Here is a 19,479-nt window from a genome sequence, read left to right as displayed (position 1 = left end):
CGTGTCTGTCTCCTGTTGCCCCCCACCCCCGCTCATGCCCCGTGCCTGTCTCTGTTGTTCCCCCCACCCCCTGCTCATGCCCCGTGTCTGTCTCCTGTTCCCCCACCCCCGCTCATGCCCCGTCTCTCTCCTGTTGCCCCCCACCGATGCCCCGTGTCTGTCTCCTGTTCCCCCACCCCCACTCATGCCCCGTGTCTGTCTCCTGTTCCCCCCACCCGCTTATGCCCTGTGTCTGTCTCCTGTTCCCCCACCCCTCGCTCATGCCCCGTGTGTGTCTCCTGTTCCCCCAATCCCCGCTCATGCCCCGTGTCTCTCCTGTTGCCCCCCACCCCCGCTCATGCCCCGTGTCTGTCTCTGTTGTTCCTCCCACCCCCCGCTCATGCCCCGTGTCTGTCTCCTGTTCCCCCCACCTCCGCTCATGGCCCGTGTCTCTCTCCTGTTGCCCCCACCCCCCGCTGATGCCCCGTGTCTGTCTCCTGTACTCCCCCACCCCCCGCTCATGGCCCGTGTCTGTCTCCTGTTCCCCCCACCCGCTCTTGCCCTGTGTCTCTCTCCTGTTGCCCCCCGCTCATGCCCCGTGTCTGTCTCCTGTTCCCCCCACCCGCTCATTCCCCGTGTCTCTCTCCTGTTGCCCCCCAACCCCTCTTATGCCCCGTGTCTGTCGCCTGTACCCCCCACCCCTCCGCTCATGCCCCGTGTCTCTCTCCTGTTGCCCCCACCCCCTGCTCAAGCCCCGTGTCTGTCTCCTGTACCCCCCACCCCTGCTCATGCCCCGTGTCTCTCTCCTGTTGCCCCCCACCCCCCGCTCATGCCCCGTGTCTGTCTCCTGTGCCCCCCACACCCTGCTCATGCCCCGTGTCTGTCTCCTGTTGCCCCCACCCATGCCCTGTGTCTGTCTCCTGTACCCCCCGACTCCACGCTCATGCCCCGTGTCTCTCTCCTGCACCCCCCCACCCCCTTGCTCATGCCCCGTGTCTGTCTCCTGTTGCCCCCCACCCACCCGCTCATGCCCCGTGTCTGTCTCCTGTTCTCCCCACCCCCGCTCATGCCCCGTATCTGTCTCCTGTTCCCCCATCCCTCGCTCATGCCCCGTGTCTGTCTCCTGTTCTCCCCACCCCCCCGCTCATGCCCGTGTCTGTCTCCTGTTCTCCCCACCCCCTGCTCATGGCCCGTGTCTGTCTCCTGTTGGCCCCACCCCCCGCTCATGCCCCGTGTCTGTCTCCTGTTGCCCCCCACCCCCCGCTCATGCCCCGTGTCTCCCTCTTTTTCCCCCCACCCCCGCTCATGCCCCTGTTTTTCCCTCGTGTTTCCCCCCAACCCCCCGCTCATACCCTGTGTCTCCCTCGTGTTTCCCCCACCCCCCGCTCATGCCCCTTGTCTCTCTCCTTCCCCCCACCCCCGCTCATGTCCCGTGTGTGCCCTGTACCCCCCCGCTCATGCCCCGTGTCTCCCTCGTGTTCCTCCCCACCCCCCGCTCATACCCCGTGTCTCCCACATCTTCCTCCCCACCCGCTGCTCATGCCCCGTGTCTCTCTCATGTTCCCCCCACCACCGCTCATGCCCCGTGTTTCCTTCCTTTTCCCCCACCCCCTGCTCATGCCCCGTTTGTACCCTGTTCCCTCTCACCCCCCGCTCATGCCCATGTGTCTACCCTGTTCCCCCCACCCCCCGCTCATGCCCTTTTGTGTTCTTTATAGACCCCGCCTTCCCTTTCCATGGTGGCTATCTTGGTAAAAGATTTTCCTTCCTACGGCGTCCCGGTGTAGGAAGGAAAATCTTTTTGTTTTTTTTACAACCCGGCGTTCCCACTTTGAGGACATAAGATGTTAGTGGTCTTCATCTATTGAAAAGGATGTTATGGTGAAGTTGCACTAATAAAAACCTTTAAAATGTATTAAAAAAAAATGTTACAGGGACGTTATGGTTAAGTTGCACTAATAAAAACCTATGAAATTCAATGAAAAAACTTTGTTAAAGGGACGTTATGGTTAAGTTGCGCTACTAAAAACCTATGAAATTCAGTGAAAAAACTTTCTCAAAGGGACGTTATGGTTCCAAGTAAAACTGAAAAACCCTTGAAATTCGGCAGTTATGGTAAGCTAAGCAATCATAACTTGTGCCACCACCGTGCACTGCTAAGACTAACACCCAGGACATCAACGATGACATCACAAATGTCATTGATGACATCACTGATGACATCACATGTCTGGCTCACTCTTTTTTCTTTTGCTGACATATCTAGGCCACATGGTTTTCTTCAGTAACAGTCAGAAACTAAAAATGTTATTTTATTTGTAGACGTATCCTTCAAGTAGGTTCTTACAGTAATTCCCTTAGAGTCCAGTCACATCATATGAAACATATACATACGGGAAGACACAAGCTTGAAAGACAGCAATCCTTTTTGTGCATAAAGATAATCAATAGACTTATGAGCACTTTCTGATAGTTCTGTTGTTTTTTTATGGCTGTACTTTCCCTGTATATGGTCATATTTGTATACATTGTACTCACATTACTTTCCTTAGGGTCCAATCACATCAAGTGTCATGTTCTGTATGGCAGATTCTTATCCCGGGAAGTATTCCAACATGGCCGCCATATCTGGCGATCATTGCAAACACAACAGTCTAGATGTTCTATCCCAGAACACACTGCAGCTCACTGATGTCACATCCTCCCAAGCAGCTTATCAGCAGAATCCTCCAAGAGTCCAGTGCGTTGCTACTCTCATAGGAGTATACAGGCGCTACACCGCTACGGCAATACGAGAGAAGACCTTACCCGATCTCGGACGAGTTAAACCACGCCCCTTAGGAGCGCGGTTCCAGCCCAGTTTCACTTTTGTTCGGTATTCAGATCCTCGCTCTCCACGAGCGCGCTTTCCTACCACAACACCTCAGGCTTACAGCCACTCCCCCGTGAGCAGTCTCCGGGAGGCTTCCTTTGTTTACAAACTGGTAGGCTTTATATGTCGTGTTTTGTTGCCCCTTTGTTATTATTGTTTTATGATCTTTTAGCTATTTCTCATTCTACCTTGTTTTGTATACATACTTAGCCCATCTATTCAGTATTTCTGGGAACTCCAGGTGACCTCCCCTTTCCTTCATATCAATTACCCAGGACGCCTCTCTTCCTACAAACTGGGGGTAAGACATACAACAGAAGATTCAAAGGGGGTCTGACAAATTGATAGACAAGGAAATTATATCCTACTCTAACCTACTCTAACCTTTATCTTCGTAGCCAGACCTTAGTCTCATTTGCTAAGAAGCCTCCAACCAGAGAAGGTGGAATTGCATCCCGCGCTGGAACATCTCGGGGAGACAACGCTCTCTAGCAGCTCTCCACAGGGTTTTATCCCCCGTGAGGGTTTCCCTGGGAACCTCCCGGGGATCAAGCCTTTGAGCAGGACTCCGGAGGGATATTCAGGGGAATTCCTAATTACTACAGGGAAAGTCATAGAGAGATTAATTCCTGGAAATCACCAGGCCACAGGACATTTCTCTTCGTTAATCCAGTCCAGGTAGGTGATTTTCTGTTTTCCTTCTCTGTTCACCTGGAGCAAATGACATTTATATCTAACAAAGTTTTTCAGTTTTACTTGTAACCATAACGTCCCTTTGACAAAGTTTTTTCACTGAATTTCATAGGTTTTTAGTAGCGCAACTTAACCATAATGTCCCTTTAACAAAGTTTTTTCACTGAATTTCATAGGTTTTTAGTAGCGCAACTTAACCATAACGTACCTTTAACAAAGTTTGTTCATTGAATATATATAAATGGATATAGATATATATATATATATTTCTATATCTATATATATATATTCACTAAAAAAAACATTGTTAACGTAAAACCGAAAAACCCTTGAAATTCGCCAGTTATGGTAAGCTAAGCAACCATAACTTGCACCACCACTGTGCACCGCTAAGACTAACACCCAGGACATCAAACGTCCCTAACGTCCCTTTAACAAAGTTTTTTTTACTGAATTTCATAGGTTTTTAGTAGCGCAACTTAACCATAACATCCCTTTAACAAAGTTTTTTTTTACTGAAGGTCATAGGTTTCTAGTAGTGGCACGTAACCATAATGTAAACAAACATCTGACTTCATTGCACACCTTCGGGAGAATGCACATGTCCATATGTTGGCGCACAGCATGGTGACGTGTCCAAGAACCGGTACACACTTAACAATAAGAGCTATGCCTCGTGGACAGTGTGGAACTACATTTTTTATTGATGTAGGAACTTGCAACTTGCAACTTCAACTTCAACATTTACCTTGCACAGCTCCAACACCTATTCGTACTCAGCCATTAACAATCTAGTACACAGTACAAACTTTTAGCAAAAGTACTATTTATCTGAAAACGTCATGAGCTAAGGCCATCCCTCCTCCCCAAGAAACAGCACCACTGCTGTAATGAAGGAGCATGAAGAACACTGCCCCTACCTTACAAATAACACACGCACAACATTTTCTCCCATCCACCTACCCCTCCATATTACTGTTTTGTGCATCTTTTCTCATTTCCGTCTGCAACTTTCGTTCTTATCTGTCCTCCCAAAAAAAAAGGCATCCATAAACAAAATAAATGTTCCTTTAAGAACACCTTTCACAGTTAAAAAATATAACTAAAAAAAAATGTGCATAGACTCCATCTACTTTTCTTTTCCCATACACAAAGTATTAGTTTTCGATAAAGCAACCGCTTCGGTCGCACAGTGAATTCCAGGACGTCAGCATGAACTTGGGCCTACACCACCATAAAAGTTATATGTTACTCCTAATCATCACGGCAGCGTACGGACAAATGGGTCCTGCGCTAACGTCCCACAAAACAGTCACGGTTAGGCAGCTGGTCACGAGTACGTGCATCTGGCGTGCGAAAAATCCATTACTTGGCATCTGGAATCCATGGCAATCGCAGTAAGGCAGCATGTAGCTATTTGGAAAACATAACAGAAAATACATATCAATACCCAACCTTTAGCAAACAATTTCAAAAAAGACAAAAAGAACGTGGAAACTGATACACAAATCGCTGTGGTCATACATGATATTTTAAAGAAATATTAGCGTTGAATATGGGTGAATCAAGTAATAGCCTACAAACGCTGACAATCTGCACTCTCCTAACTCAAAAAAATGACAACTATGCAGAAAGATAGTACTTCAGTTCCATTTCCAAAATTAATGGTCAGGTAATAAAAGGTTAAATCTCGTTATTTCAAAAAAGACAAAAAGTATGTGGAAATTGATACACAAATTGATGTGGTCATACATGACATTTTAAACAAATATTAGCGCTGAACATGGGTGAATCTAGTGATAGCCTACAAACGGCGAGAATCTGCACTCTCCATAACTAAAAAAAATGACAACTACCCAAAAAGATAATACTATATTTAAATTGTCAAAATTAATGTTCAGGTAATAAAAAATGTAACCTTGTTCCGGTGTAGAGTCGTCAAAAGCAAACTTACATGATATTGACCATCTCCATTGTCTTTGTGAAACTCAGACAGCAATGTACTAGCACCAAAGATTCTTCATGAACTGATATTACATGTGCCTTACAAACGTTTTGAATGCATAACCTTATCAAATGGTCTTTTTTGTAAACTTTCACTCCCTGCATTCTTACTGAATTTTCCCTTTCGCTCAAGGTAAAAAAACAATTGACCGTTATGGGTTCAGTAGGATGTGTGGGCCTACTGAGCTCGCAACCACAAAAAAGCAAAGCAAAAGACCTTCACTCAGAATCCAAATACATTCTGACTTTGCAACAACATGTCTCAATGCATTCATGAGAACTGGTACTCCCATATACTTGCAGACTCGCTGTTTCCATCAATCACTGCAGGTGGCTGCCTCAGATTTCAAATTCTACGGCGCCTGTCTGACTGCAATATTATTTTAAATACATTGTAACACAGACACAGTAATTCTTTGGTTGTACTTTACGGACATTTTATTGAGCAACAACTTCCAATTTACTGTATGACTTTGGTGACAAAAAAACACCACTTTTTGACTTCCTGCTGCCACATCCCATCCCAGCCTCATTAACCCTCACCTTCCGAGATAGTATTTAATAAGTTTAACAAGTGCAATGTTGTGTTGTTTTATATGTTTTAGCGGCGATGGCCACGTACACCAAAACACGAATGAAAGATGGCGGGCGCATCGAAACAATCGGACGCACTTCATGCTCTTCAACATCCAATCAGTGAATGTGCCACATGTCTGCAGACATGACGCTACGGATTAGCCAATTGGTATCTTGTCCGCAGAGCGAACAAGGAAGTGTGACCGTGGAGCAGACATAGATATCACTAATGTTTTGAGACATATTTTTGTTTTTTTTAAAGAAAACTACTGGACGGATTCTCACCAAATTTACAAAAGCACGCTTTCGGGACCAAGCTCCTGCCGCAAATTTGGTTAAAATCCGTCCAGCGGTTTGGGCTGTTGGCGTGTGCAAACTTTTCCCCCCATTCAGGAAAAAAAAGACATTTCGGGACCCCCTCTATAACTTCCCCCCCTGGACCAAACCTCACCAAACTTTGCAATAAAATTCAGAGTTGGCGATATACTTTTTTTTTCAAAGTTTGGTGAGGATTCGTCCCGGGGGAGCGGAGTTATAAGCCGCCCAAAAAGTGTTCTTCCTATGGAAACAGCAACTTAACCATAACTACACGGCCACTACTGTGGCTGTGTAATTCACTGAAAAAAATGTTGTTAAAGGGACGTTATAGTTAAGTTGCACTAATAAAAACCTATGAAATTCAATGAAGACACTTTTGTTAAAGGGACAGTGTGGTTACAAGTAAAACCAAAAAAACTCAGAAATTTGCCAGTTATGGTAAACTAAGCAACCATAACTCACACCACCACTGTGCACTGCTACAACTAACTCAGGACATCAAAGATAACATCACAAATGTCATTGATGACATCGCATATTTGGGCCACTTGTTTTTGTACACTGACATATTTATGTCAAGTGGTTTTGTTCACTGACAGTCAGAATATTAAAATTCAAAATATGCTATATATCTAGACGTTAACCTTTGTTATATGTTGTTAAAGTACTTTCCTTAGGGTTTGGTGTCAGCTCATGGTGCACATACATGGGGAAATAAGCAGGCCTCAAGCACACAACTCATTTGTATACATGAAAATAAACTGTAATGTTATTAATTTTTTCTGATGATGCTGTTTCTTTCTTCCTTGCTTTAGTTTCCCCGTATGTGCCTCTGATTTGTATGCATTGCGGGTCTTCATATGTATTGTTTGTACTAGCACAAGTATTGTTTATATTAGCACAAGTGTGTAGTAAGTCTTAGATTGTTAGCTAGTTATTATATGTTTAACGTTACTCAAAATTAATTCATTATTTCACTATCCAAAATTACAAGATTACAAATATTGTACTTCTATGGTGCATGCTGCAGTCATTGTTTATGTTTATGTATGATTAGGTACCTGTATTAACAACAACACTCAAATACAATGTTGTTTAGAGTACATTCTTTAATAGATTAAGTAGTTCATGATAGGTCTCACAATCACCCGTGACTTCTTCTTACCATCATTATAAACACAACCCCTTGCAGAGACTTTTCATCAAAATTAATTTCACATGTGATGTCAACAGTGATGTCACCAATGACATTTGTGATGTCATCTTTGATGTCATGGGTGTTAGTCTTAGCAGTGCATGGTGGTGGCACAAGTTATAAATGCTTAGCTTACCATAACTGCGTATTTCTGAGGTTTTTCGGTTTTACTCGAAACCATAACGTCCCTTTAACAACGTTTTTTCATGGAATTGTATAGGTTTTTATTAGTGCACCCTAACCATAATCTCCCTTTAACAATGTTTTTTCAGTGAATTGTATAGGTTGTTATTAGAACAACTTAACCATAATGTCCTTTGACAAAAAAAATCAGTGAAATTCATTGTTTTCCACTGCATTATATTTTCCTACAACTTATTAATATCATACATACCGCAATATAGCATTTTTGTTGTCCGTTTTACAAAGTTGCCATTTCCCCCCTTCTGGTATCTTTTTTAACACTTCTTTAGACTTTTTTGCAACTTTTTCCACTGATTTTGTATCCGTCGACGTCCGTGAACGTCTACCATCATTGCGGACCTAATGGACAGTGACACGTGACCATGAGCGTGTGCTTGGCACGATGATGCATCAGCAAACGCGTCCACACTTCACGATCGGGTCCGTGCTTCGATGAACAGTTCGGAACTGCATTTTATACTGATCTAGGAACTTTCAAGCTCAAAATATACCCTTGCACAAGCTCCTACACCTAGAGTTACTCATTATCCATTAATCTAGTACAAAGCACATACTTGGAAGAATATTAACAAAACGACTATTTTTCTTAAAAATGGCATCAGCTATTGCAATTCCTCCTCCCCAAGTGCCACCACCACCACCTGCTGGAGACCCTAGACAACAAAAAATGCTCAGTACTTCCAAAGACAATGAAGATGACCAAGACAATGAGGTAGAGGAAGTGCCTACCTCTAGCACCCAGTGAGAATCATGGGTGTGGCAGTTCTTTACCACTGTTGGGAATGTACCAAAAACTAGAGCGACCAAACTGAAATGCACTGAGTGCAACTTTGTACTCAGTCGCGGACTACCTGGACAGTACTCCTATGGGACCACCTCCATGTGCCGCTCCACCAAATCCAACCACTGAAATGCTCTCAGAAAGGTTGTTCCTTTCTTAGAAAGTAGTAGGCTCCCTTCATCCAACACATCTTCCTCAACCAATACAGTAACCAATACTGTAACCACAAAGTCTAATTCTGTGTGACACAAAATCCTACCAGCTACCTTGCAAGCAATAAAAGAGGCTGTTGATCCATATCTTTCGAAGACAACATTCCTCTGTATATACTGGAACGCACCACTCTGCAGGGGAAGACATTTCTACGTGCTTTTGAAGATGTAATCAAGGAGCATGAGAAACACTGCGCCCTACCATCGAAGTAACATGGCGCTCCACATCTTCCCCTATCCATCTGCCCCTCCGTAATAGTGCTTGGTGCCTCTTCCCTCATTTCCCTGCCCACCTTACATTCTAACCGCTCCTGCAAAAAAACATCAAAAACAACAAAAGAAAGGTTCCTTTATGAACCACCTTTCACAGTTAAAAAATAGAACTAAAAAAAATCGTATAGTCTACATCTACTTTATATTTCTCAGTAAAGTACGTAGACTCAATAAGAATTTCCAACATTTCCATTTGCAGTTTGTGTTATGCTAATGGGAATAATGTGGCATTCATCCCCATTCCAGGCACTGCAATGGGGATAACGGTCCAGCAGCCCAAGTTATTGTGCAGAGCGAAGTAAGGGCGGATAATGAGGGCTCCAGACCATTATCCTCCATTGCAGCCCCTGCAATGGAGGATGAAGGCCATTAGCACCCTATGTTCCCAAAGTGGAGGAAGGAAAATCCTTTTCTAAGATGACCTTCATGGAAAGGGAAGGCAGAGCTCCATACAGAGCCCCTCTTCCCTTTCCATGGCATCCTGCAGAAGGTGAAGAGAGGACCCTATGACCACATTACCACAAGCAATTTTGTTTTCCCTTTCAAACCTATCCCACTTTCTAATAACTTTACCACATAGCCAGACACAGGTGAAAATGGCCACTTTAACCCCATTTGTCGCCCTCATGGTTATGGCAAGTAGCCAGATGGTCCGGGTCATGACCTTATGCCATGACCTGGACAATCTAGCCACTGCCCATGGCCACAGGCTATATTTCAGTCACCAAAGGTATATCACTATTTTCTGTGCCTACATTATGACGCTTGTCAAAAAAGAAAACACGGGCACATTTGCAAAACCATACTTTATGGTTCTTGCCAATGCTCCTTACACATGTTGGCTGGAAATCTGCCGATGTTTTATGTTTTGAAAAGTGTCAAAATGTATGTACGTACAATAGTCATGTAACTTAGCCCCCACTTGACAAAATCCTTTCTGTGTTCACAAAAACCTTCAAAGTTGAGTCTCTAATCTTTCTGAAAACTTTTGACCACTTTTGTCAAATGGCAACAAAGTTAGTTATAAGCCATCTAAAAATGTTGATGCCCCCCTTCTATTTTCACCCCCTCTGGGCAAAATCCCACTGAACTTTATAAAATACACGTATATCTAGATCTAAACAATGTTTTCAAACTTTTGTGTAGATTCATCAAATGGCACATTTATAAGCCTTCATAATATTTTGGGATTCCCTCTAATTTTGTTACCTATTGGTAAAACAGCACCACTCTTTGCAGAACCATTCAGAGTGCGGTCTAAAATGAAATTCCAAAAGTGCACGCAGTTTCACTGAGTGGTGCCAAAGTATAAGCCATCCAAAAACTGCTTTTCACCAACCCTCTAATGCAGGAAAAGTCATAAGCATCCCCGAACAATTTAGATGTTCGCGAACATCACAGGACTGCCCCAGAAATCCGGACTGTTTGCAGACATCAGAGTTGGAAAAACACCCAATTTATGGGCTTTTTATGTCCATATACCACCCCATCCTCATCACCCCTCACGTCATCAGAGATTGTTTCATTAGTTTGACAAGTGCAATATTGTGTTTTTTAATATGTTTTCACTGCAGTGTTTGCGCACAACAGTGGCTGTCTGTGAATCCAACATGGCGGGTGTTTCCAAAAATGTGACCAAACCCAGATATCAGTACTTTTTTTTACCTACTTTTTGCCTCATTTAAAAAAAAAATACTGCATGGATTTACATCAAATTTACAAAAGCATGCTTTCGGGACCTCGCCACCGCTCCTGCAAATTTGGTGAAAATTGGTCCAGTGGTTTGGGCTATAGGCGTGAGCAAATTTATTTTTCCATTGCGTCTATGGGAAACAACACACATTTTGGGACCCTGCTATATCTTTGCCCCTCCTCCACTAAACCTCAACAAACTTCACAGAATCAATCTAACAGGGCCAAACACACAAAATTATAATCCTCCCAAAAAGTGCTCTTTCTATGGGTTGAGCTACTTAACCATAACTACAGGCACACTACCGCAGGATGTGTATTATGTATACATTATGGGGCAGCGATAGACACCCTAAAGTTAAGGTGAGTCAGAAACACATAGGAAGCTCTCAAAATTCTGGGGCTGATTCATGAAATTATTTGTGCCGAAAAACAGGGATTTGTGCGCCATTCTGCCCTCAAATCCCTGTTTAACAAATGGGGATTTGCGGGCAGAATGGCGCACAAATCCCTGTTTTTCGGCGCATCTATTTTTAATAACATTTGATTGGAGTAACAGATTTGACTGCAAGTGATTAAAAGTCTGCAGGTCACACCAGATTGCAAAGTTTTGTCAAGATTTTTAAAAAAATAAGAAAGTTATTAAGTGTAAAAAGAAAAGATGTTTTCCAAAAGTGTGGCCTACCTCCCATTTTTTTTCCCATAGACAAAAAAGGTAAATTTTTGCCAAAGTGCACAGCCCAAACTGCTGGACGGATTTGGACAAGGTCTGAAATAACTTGGGCATGAAGCATTCAAAACATTGCTTTGCTTGGTTTGGGGTTATTCTGTGCATTACTTATTTAAATATTTGACAGAGAAGGGGGTGTCCCCTGCGCCCAAACAATAGAGATATTTCCCATGGTGCATTGCAGGATCATGGTTCTCACAAATGAAACGACTGCCATCTTGTATTTCTCTCAATGCAAGAGATATGTGAGACTATTGTTAGGTTATGGGAAAATTAAGCACAGTACAAAGCTACTTGCAGGTCACAAAACATACAAATGTTATCAAGGTTGAGGTAGGGGGTAGGCTAGAGGGCACTGAATGAAATCTGGGCTTTGGAGGGTGTCCAGGGACCGAGTTCGCAACACAAAGCTTTCTGTAGCCTCGGCTATAACCCTAAATAGCCGACATCTGAAAGCAAACCGTGTCACAGAAGCAGAATCTGTTCTAGGGTGAAAAGGAGATGACAGTGGAGGTGAGATGGCCTTATAGGGAGTGGAGGAGCTGGCATAGATGAGGGGGGCTTTTTTAGAGGCCTTTTTGCCAATATTTGTGGCTATATCCAAGGTTACATAGTACTACAGATACCCAAGGGTAAGAGTAGTTCTGTATTTGTGGCTATATGTTTTGGGGCATCTGTCTTTTATTTATTTTTGAAAGTTATTTTTATATGTATAGTGATGTTGGGGTGAACAATAACTGGCCATAGCCAAAAATGCCATGGTCAGTGACTCAGAAGGTATTTTAGAGTCTTATCTATTTGGGTTGTGTATTTTTACATTTTTATACATGTGAGCCAGTGTGGAAAAACAGAAGGGAATTGTTTTAAAACATGTATATTAAAAGAATGTGTTCTACTGTACCTTAAGATACCCCATATAATGTAGTTTACACTGTGCATTGTTTCTCATGCTATCAACTTGTGTGCAAATTAGTTTTTTAGTGCCTAGTTCATTGTCATGTATTCTTTTTAGCTTTCTTTAGCTTTCTTTAACATTAGATATCATAAATTACTGCTTGAGCTGTGTTGTGGTGTATTGATGTTTTAAGTTTGTTATAGTTTTACATCTGAAGTGAGTCCCTCTCTTCTCAAGCAAAGTTTTGATAAATGTCAATGAACTGTAGTCACGGGTATGAGATAAAATATGTTTTGCATACATTATTGTACTTGTGTATTCACATGTAATAAGTAGTCCTTAAAAGGACTGTTTTGGGTGCCCTGAGTGTAATATTGTATCACATCTGGAGTAGTGTTCTGATGTTATCAAGGAATACCACATTTCCTTCATTGGTTATGTGTACTTCTATAGAAATTAGCCATGTAGAACTGTATGTTGTTGTTTGATATCGATAATTGCTTGTGGTCTCTCATGAATGCTGAAACTGATTTGATTTCTCAATTTTACCATTAAATTGGGTGGTCCATCTCCATTTTTGCCTCTGATTCAAATTGGAAAAGATAAAGATGGTGTGAGGAAATAGTTCTATTAGCTTTGTCATGTCTTTTTTCATCGTTAAAGTAAAGGACACACCCCGTACATTCCCTAAATCATTGCCTCCACAATGAATTAGTGTGATGTTTGGTTGTCCTGTACTTCTTAGACTTAATAATTTTGGAAAAACATGGAAACAACGCATTGCCACAATCCTAGATTCTCACAAAAAGCCAGCAACCAAAATAGCTAACTGTCTCCAATGAGCCACACAGTTTTGAAACCAGCCATGATATCTGCAATCTTTCTCTGTTTTCATGAAAATTATTCAGAGCTTGAATTTTATAGTAGTGCATATCAGCAGGGTGTATTTGATTTGTGTGTTTTGAAGTTTTTGATTGGTTGATGGTACTGTTGTGGTTATCAGCGGCTATGTAGCAGCCACTTGGTAGTCACTGTTGTTAAGCAATGGTAGACGTGCCTCTGTGTTGTAGTCGCGGATATTTGAGTACAAATGGCATGTCATGTGTTTGTGGACATGTTCTAACAGTGGCTATAGGAGGACAAATGGCACATTGTGTGTGTGTTCTAGCCGCATCTATTGGAGGGAAAATGGCATGTTGTATGTTTGTGATCATTGGTAGCCACGGCTATACAACATTTTAGGTGGGTTAGGATCATACATGCATAGAGTGTTTTCAGGGATTGTGATATACCAGGTTTATTTGCAGTGGTGTGTGTGTTAGTTACAGTAGTTACTGCTAGAAGATGGTGTTTATTATCATTTGTTTCATCTGATATGATTGTGTGGCGAGTATTTTTTTATGTATTTTTTAACTTTCAATAACATGCACCTACAAAATTAGATTTGTCAATCAGTGGGATTTATATGCAGACATTTGTTTTTGTATTCATGTTAGTGAGGTTGAAGGTTTACTTGATTGTATTTGTCATAATTTTAACACATTTTCAGTTATGAAGTACTCTTACCTGTTTTGAGTTTTCTCTGAAATGCTGTTTTGTAAATTAATTTTAGCCATTTATTTGTATTTCCTTGTAGATGTATTGTTCTCATCATCCCAGTGGATTTGCACCAGATGTTGCAAAGTTAACTTCCATGAAAGGTCAACTTACATTCAAAACATAGTGGTACTGCTGCTGCAGGTGTTTCAAGTCTCTGGTTTGATTCTAGAATTTTCACTGTGCAGATGACAGAAGTGTGGCTGATGTGCTGATTTTTCTGCACGTAATACTTGAGCCCCATGCATTTTTATTTTGTGGTGCTTGTGTGCTTTTTGATAGGCATCATGCACATCTTTCTAGTGGATTTGCAGCAGATGGTTTGACATTTATCAAATGTGGCTGCTCTCTTGATTACCCATTTCTGAAATCGTCTACACTTGACTTGCATTATGGAAAGATCGGTAGTTGGTAAAAGGGGGGTGTTGACAGTGTTGCTGAAGTTGAGGCTTCATTTGCAGTTGGTGATGGTGTTGGACTAGTGGATGGAGGTTTTGCAGATGGCGTTGATCTCTGTCTATTCAAGGAATGGGCCACTTGCATTTTTCTATCATGGTGTTCATGTCATTTTTTTATACTTATCATCCACCTCATTCCAATGGACTCCCATTGGATGGTTTATTATTATTGATGTTCCTAGGCTGTGAGATGAAACATCAGAAGACCATGGCTTAGAGGTTTGTTGCAGAATGTGTAAAGTATGTCCTTTGAATCTTTTCTGGAACAATGTTCTTTGACTTTAAAGAAGCGCCAACTGTGAGCAGTGGGTTTCATTCTGGAGGTCAATGGATTTGGAACCCAAATGATGACATTATCACTACTGCTACTCTTGGGGTTGGATATATTGAGATGTCCAACTGGGGAAGAATATGAAAATGACAACTCTAAAAAGAAAATGGATCAATATTGCCAAGCATGTGTGTGGTGTTTATTTTTTGTGTGTTTTCTATCCCTTGTTCCCCAAGTTTACTCATCATACCCCATCCTTTTTCCTGCAACCACCCAGTATAATGTTCTTTCTTTATTTTCTCCCAGTTTATATATTCTTGTTCTCCAAGTTTACTCAACCTTCCCATCCTGTGTGCTGCAGCTAGCTAGTATAATGCTATTTGTTTATTTTAACCCAGTTTATGTATCCCTGTTTATTATGTTTTTACATTGTTGTATGTTTAAAAAAAATCCAAGTTGGATTTACTTTCCAATGAAACAATGATTAGAATGTGGGAAGAGAACAACAGTGTTGTATGCACAAATATTGTATTTATATAGTGCTTGTGATGCACTGCATACGAGATATGATGGTCATAAAAGCGTGTGTATTAAATTGTGTTTATCAAAGGGTCTGCTGGAATGATCATGTTTTCTTATATTTCAGATAACAAAACCTTTGAAATTCAAGGAAAAAGATTCAGTTGCAGTGACATTAAGGTGCGAACTTAACACAACAAAACCCCTGAAATTCAGCTAAAGCCATCTTAACTTCGCTCCCCCTGTTGTGCAGCCTATGACCACAATCATGACATCACAGATCATATCACTGATGACATCACTAATTACATTACAACAATAACTGGCATTAAGCCTGGCCTTCAGCCATGGTCAGTGTGCATGGCCAAATATATTTTAACTCATGAATGGGTACTAGTCATGACCTTTGGTCACAACCTTCATCCATGTGCACTGAATATTTGAAAACACTAACAGGCTACCAACCTTAGATTGTGGCCTTTATCAGTGGATACAGCATGTAACTGCGTCCACTGTATATTATATACACTGGTCAGGCACATGCAAAGAACTTTAGCACAATACTGGACATTGGCACCATCTGTGACTGTGCCCACTATATATTCTAACATATCAATGGGCAACTAGCCATGGCCTTTAACCTTCAGCAGTTTGTACATCTTTTGGCCATGTCCACTGTATATTTTAAAATAATTAAATGTAGTAAGCTGGCCTTCGGCCATGCTCACTGTGTATTATACAACACTGGACTTGGATGGCAAAATTGGTGGCCCTCCATGTGGGGGCCAGGCCTTTAGCATGTTGCCCCAATCTAATGAGGAGTCTGCTCAGCTGGAACACACGTGGACATCTCCTCTTACTGGAAAGGAGGGTTTGCTGGAGGAAATTGATGCCTATCCCCTGGTGGTCCTCCAGGAGACCTAAGAGTGGTCTACTGCTTGTAGTTAAGAGTCCCCTCACTATGGTAGAGATTTCTACTACTTCTCCTAATCTGCTTGTGGGCAAGATTACTTCCACATCTGGGTTGCTTTGAGGGTGTCTAGTGAACTCTTCATTGTGAACATTTACAATCCACTTTACAGGATACCCCATGAGACTGTGATGTCCGAACTGGACTTGTTCCTCCAGTGCAAGCTTGGTGTTACCCCTTGCATAATCTGGGGTTACTTTAACTCCGGGATACCGAGGGAACTGCCCTATTTGGACTGTGTTGCCACCTCTGAGACCACTTTGTTCAATAAGGATCTGCTTGCATGCTGCTGCAAGAGGTGTTTGGAGTGGGCAAGCATCGTGTATTTGTTTTCGATTTAAGATGCTAAACAGATCCATGCTGTCTGATTGCCCTCCCCACCCCAGATTTACCCATATGGGACGAAAATCAAGCAGCATATTGGACTATGTCTTTGCTGCCAACTCTTGCTCCCTGATAATAGACATGGGCTTGATCTTATGACTGCAGAGTGTGTTCATTCCCCGCTCCTAGTCAATTTGAATTAGTGCAAACCACCTTTGACTAAGCTAGCAGTTGGGAGCTAAGAGTTAATACTGCGTTGAATCGTGTTACATGGAATGACCATAAATTATCAATGTTCCAGGTCCATATGTGGTTGGCTATGCTTGGATATTTAGGGATTGCGAGGAAATTACTCTCAATTACTCTAAAGCCTGTGCAACTAAGGGCGCCATGGACTTTTGCATTTTGATGCAGACGGTCATTGTTAAATTCCTTACCAAGGCCCGTGTTTCAACTGCTGGGTCTCACAAACATTTGTTTGATAAGCCAACTGCCCTCAGGAGAAAATAACTTTGTGTTTTGCTCAGAGATCTAGCATGCAAGGAACTGGACGCAAAGGAACACGCCTCGTGGGCTAAGGAGGCAAAAAATGCTTACCACAAATGGCTGAGACACCATAGATACGAATTGGAGTGACTCTGTTGGTGTTCCTTGGGGAACTGTGATATAATGAATGACCCTTGCCAGTTTTGGAACATCGTTGAGGGAGACTCCCATGTGACATATGATCTAGTTGGTGTTTCGGAAACCGCATGGGTTAATTACATTGTCAGTACCTTGGGGAGAGGTGCTATTGTGGCTACTCTGCGGATTCGAGAGGTGGTGGACACATCAACCAACCCGTGTGTGAACAAGTGGATGTATAGTTCCCTGATCAAAGCTGACGCCAAATACTAGGCTACTGCCCTTCACTGGCTATTTCGCTGGATTGGAGAAGCGCAGCAGATCCCGCCACCTTGGCAGGACAGCATCATCGTGCCTATCTGGAAGAAGGGTAACAGGACTGACACCAGTAATTACCGGCTACTGGCTATGTTGGATGCTCTCTCCAAAATCCTCACCCATCGACTATTGGACGATTTGCAGGAGTGGGCAGTAAATTCAAACCTTATACCCTTCAACCAGACTGGTTTTCAGAAAGGACTGAGTACATCCAAAAATGGTCTTGGGCTGTTATCAGTGATTCAGCAAGCCTGGACCATTTGTCGGAGAGCAGTGTATGTAGCATTTATTGGCCACACCTATACCTTCAATTCTTTCACTAGGCACCGGCTATGGAGTAATATTGTAAGTTGGAATATTCCTTGATAAGGCAGGAAGGACATCCCCCTGGATTTTAACCTACCAGGGTCTCAAATAGGCATGTTTACTTGTGCCCCTGCTTCATAACTTAGGCATGGCTGATATGGGACCCGCATTGCATAATTCTACCTCTATTCCACATAAATTGGGGAATTTGCTGCTCCAATGGATGGGCTATGCAGACAATATTGTCCTGCTTGACCTTACTCCTGTAGGGTTGCAGGCTGCCTTGTCCAAACTAAAGGAATATTCTGATCTCAATTCCTTGACTATTAACTGTAACAAATCTAAGGTCATGATTTTTAGCCCATTGCATAATACGACTTGAATGGCAGCTAGAGTGGATCAAACATCAGGTAGTTGACAAATACAAATATCTCAGAGTCATGCTTGAAAAGAGGCTAACTGGCTCTTGTCATCTTGAGTAACTTCAGTGAAAAAAAAAATGCATCCAGGTCATGGGTGGTAAGTACAAGTTGGCCAGTAGTGGTGGAGTGTATTTTCTTGGCATACTGATCCATATGTACATGGCAAAGATCTTACCCATACTCCTATATGGTGCAGAGGTTTAGGCTTTTGAAAATACCGCAATGATAACCAGACTGGAGTGCAAGCAAATGTACTAACGCTCCTAGTGGCTCTTCAAATTGGTTCATATCAGAAGCTGCAAGAACTAAGGCTCACTTAATGCCTAAATACAATTTGGCAAATATTATGGCCAGGGTGTATCACTGGCATTATCTGAGAGTGCTAGTTACATACACCACAAATTGCATATGAAAACCACAATTTTCCAAAATGTCCATGAACAACTGAAACTCATCTCGCTGGATAGAGGTCTTGTGTTCAATTTTATGAATGCATTTTACAATGTGTCTTACCCCCTAATTACATCCACAATTTTTGGGTAATTCTTTGGTTTGGGTCTATTTAAAATAAATATGATAAACTCCCTGGAAATAACTGGAGTTTGGTCCCATATACCACTGTCACTCCGTTATTAATGGCTTTGTAGGGATACTAAAATAGAAACCACCTAAAATCTCCTAATCAGCTGTGATGCTGCTCAGCCCTTGAGGATTGCTGCATGTGTGGTAGCAGGAATAACTGAGTGTGATGACAATGCATTGTGGATGATGTTTTTAAAGGCAATAATGAAGCCTGCATTATTTATTTTACTATTCTGTGGAGGAAGTTAATGCTAATTTTAGGTGGGTTACAGGGTATCTAATGAGGAGTGGTATGAATGGGTGGGAGGAGGAAGACACTGGCAATGATATTTTCTGGATTGCTAAGGATTGTGGGGGGCAATAATTTTGTATTGTATTGTGTGCTGAAAATAGTATGTATAGTTATATAGCATGTTAATGAAATAAATAAATACAAACATTATACAGCAATAACCGGCCACTAGTTATGGCCTTCAGCCATGCCCACTGTTTATAATTTATAATCATTTATTTATAATTGGTTATTTATTAGACGTATAATACAGATGAGGTTTCTAAGCGAAGACTTGGGTTGCTCTGCGTTGTCTTTCGTCCAAGACAAGCGCGTTGCCACTAAGCTATACTACCCGTGGAAGTATATTATTTACACTAACCAGCCACTAGCC

This window comes from Ambystoma mexicanum, chromosome 9 (genome assembly GCF_040938575.1).
Source record: "Ambystoma mexicanum isolate Mex_15411 chromosome 9, UKY_AmexF1_1, whole genome shotgun sequence".
Classification (NCBI taxonomy): Eukaryota; Metazoa; Chordata; class Amphibia; order Caudata; family Ambystomatidae; genus Ambystoma; species Ambystoma mexicanum.
Note: the sequence above shows the minus strand (reverse complement) of the source record.